The sequence below is a fragment of the Orycteropus afer genome, unplaced genomic scaffold (assembly GCF_000298275.1).
Source record: "Orycteropus afer afer isolate SDZICR_OR568_19922 unplaced genomic scaffold, OryAfe1.0 scaffold00711, whole genome shotgun sequence".
Lineage (NCBI taxonomy): Eukaryota > Metazoa > Chordata > Mammalia > Tubulidentata > Orycteropodidae > Orycteropus > Orycteropus afer.
Window position 1 is genome coordinate 789,737 of NW_006922298.1, and position 3,448 is coordinate 793,184.

Consider the following 3,448-nt stretch of genomic DNA (forward strand, 5'->3'; position numbering starts at 1 on the left):
AGGCTGGTTGTTCAAACCCACCAGGCACTCCGTGGAAGGAAGACTGGGCAATCTACTTCTGTAGAGATACCACCTCAGCAACCCAAGGAGGGGTTGCCATGGGTCAGAATCGACTCCCTGGCAGTGTTTTGCTTTGGTTCTTGAGAGGCAGAGAAGGGATCTCACTGCCATCAAGAGTAAAGAGCTGGAGGTGAAGCGGCGCTTGTCCTTGGACCCAAGATCCCTGCACTGATCCTCCTTGGCTGAGAGATGCCCCAGCAGAGAGACAGCGATAGTGGAACCAAGAAGCATGAGACAGAGTGGAAGTTTTACCTGACCTACAGAGGCAGAGGCCAGGCTGAGAGGCTAAGGGCCAGAGAGGCGTGTCTGAGGGCACAGCAGAGGGGAGACTCTCCTGATCGAAGAAGTGTATTCTGAGCTCATTACTGAACCTGAATTGTAGCCTGTTATTTCCCTGTTGTTGTTGTTGTTATGTGCCATCGAGTAGGACCCGACTCATAGCGACCCCTCCTTGGGTTTCCGAGGCGGTATTATTTCAGAAATAGATTGCCCAACCTTCCTTCCGAGGAGTGGCTGGTGGGTTTGAAATGCCAGCCTTCTGGTCAGCAGTCAAGTGCCTTAGGCACTATGCTACCAGACTAATAAACTCCATAATAATGTGTATTGCCTGTGAGTTCTGTGTGGCCCTTGCAATGAACTATCGCACTCAGTACAGTAGAGAAGTAGTGAGTACCATGGGAGGGACAGTTGATTTCAAAGTTCTTAAAAAGGCTGGAGGGTGGTGGCATGTCTGGCTTCATAGTAATAAGCCTTGGACTGCTGATAGTAAATCTGTCTCCTCTTGTGAAGTTAGAGGGAGTCAGAAGATGTCTCCTCCATGTCCTTTTTGCATTCTCCATGATGAGATTCTAATCACCTCCATGATGAAATCTGCTGTGAACATACAGCAAACACCCTTTGGGGTGTGACCTGCTTCCAGTATATATGGAAAAGCTTTAAGAAAGGTCTTTAGGTTTTTGGCACACCTAGACCCTGTAGTTGGCTGAGTGTTGACCTCCTGTGTTGTCTGACAACTTTGGAATAGCTTCTTGGACTTGAACCTGCCATGTTGTCTGTTGATCTTGTGATTGTGCCATTTTACCTGCCCACCTTGGGTTCATCAACCTCAGCAGCAAGCAACTGCCTGAGTGAAGAGATGCCTCTAGCTCCAGTGGACCTGGAATAAGAGGCAGAGCTAAAGCCCAAGGTTGAGGGACCTTCACCCAGCCATGAGAGCCAGCACTCTGAATTTGCACTTCTGCCCTCCTAAATTGTAGGAGAATAAATTCTAGTTTGTTAAAGCCATCTATTTGGTATTTCTGTTACAGCAGCTCTAGAGAACTGAGACATATGCTATTTATCATAAAAGCTCCTAAAAAAACTTTAACAATTGAACTTTAGTCAGACAGATAAAACTTTGACCATATCAAATAAATTCATCTTAATAAATCTTTTAAACATTGTCTCTTTTGCATATCTCTCATAATGTAACCCTTTAAATGGCAAAAATGAACACACTCCTTAAACCAAAACCAAACCAAATGCACTGCCATTGAGTCGGATCCGACTCATAGCAACCCCTCCTTGGGTTTCCAAGGCAGTATCACTATGGAAGTAGATTGCCTGGTGGGTTTGAACTGACAGCCTCCTGGTTAGCAGTCAAATGCCTTAGGCACTACGACACCAGAGCTTCCACACACTCATTAGTAGACCTATTATCTACTTTAATAATACTATCTGAAAGTAAAGAATCATATTTTCATAATCCTATCTCTTGCATGCTTCGTGAGATTTTCTTAGAGAAAGTAAATAAGAATGATTTCTTTCCCTAAAATACAAAAGTATATGAACTTCAAATTATAACAAATATTTAACTCAATCTTATTAGTAATAAATTACCTAAAGATATTGAAATTATCAATAACATCACAAAATATAATTACTGATGAAAAAGTTTGTTTAAATATTCTTTCACTTGCAATTTTACAATTTCCCCCTAAATTTAGCTTTTTAAGATGTTATCAACTAAATTTGGAGATTACAATGATTTTGCTCAAATGATCAATTTATGACTATATCTTCAAGTCTCTGGCTTGGGGTGAAAATATTTCCCCGGATTATCTCGAGTTTAATTTCTGTTTTGGCTTTGTCAATTTCTCTTGAGATGGAGAGAATCTGTCTATGGTTACTCATGATGGGGAATCCATCCAATTTTCTGATAACTATAGTAAGACAAGATTTTTTTCTTATTTCTTTTTGTCTGTAAAGGTCCATACCTAGTTTGAGAGGAGTCCTTCAAAAGCTTTCCAAGAACACAATGGCCCTCGAGACCAGAAGAACTAGATGGTGCCCAGCTACCAATGCAAATCACTCAGGAAAGGATCAAATCTGGAGATCCTGGATAGAGTGGGAGGGAAAATGTAGAACAAAATCCCAAAACTCAATAATGACCAGAATTACTGGTCGGATGGAGTCTGGTAAGACCCCAATACTATAGTCCTGGGATACATTCTGGGCCTGGAATAAAGCTTACTCCCAAGGGCTGGTTCTCAGCCCAATAGTAAACAAGATGTACATGCAGACCACTCAATCCAGGGTGACACACCCACATACTCTATGGAAATACATCCCTTAGAGCAATCGACCACAGGGCACCGGAGGGGCAACATTGACACGGAGGAAACACAGGACAAACAGGAGTGCATAACTATGAGGGGCACGGGCAAGAGGGGGTGGAGGATTACTGGGCAGAGAGGGGAGGAGACTGGGTTAGGGTTGGACATGGTAAATGGGGAGTGAAACTAAATGTACATGTAACGTTGAAAGTAAAACAAAAAAAAAAAAATTAAAAAAAAAAGCTTTCCTGGAGCTACATGACCTCAGAGACTGTGGCCAAGGAACCCTGATACTGTCTTTCCCTTCCTATCTTTGGCTAGCATTCAAAGACAAGAATTAGCCATTCCAATTCATTTACATATGTTCAAATTGGCCCAGTTATTTTGAAGACAAAAAAGACAAAAGATAATCAATGTCTTTCTTTTTACTGTTTTCTTGGTAAGCATTTTTTTTTTCTTTATCATGACTATGAAAAATCCAAAGCTCTTTAGCTACTTTTTCTTCCTTCTAGGGTCTGGTAGCGTAGTGCCTAAGGCATTTGACTGCTAACTAGAAGGCTGACAGTTCAAACCCAGCAGCCACTCCTCAGAAGGAAGATTGGGCAATTTACTTCCATAGAGATAACGTCTTGGAAACCCAAGGAGGGGTCTCTATGAGTCGAATCAACTCCACGGTAGTGAGTTTAGGTTTTTTGTTTTTTGTTATTGTTGTTATGTGCTGTCGAGTCGGACCCGACTCATAGCGACTCCTCCTTGTGTTTCCGAGGCAGTATCACTACAGAAGTAGATTGCCC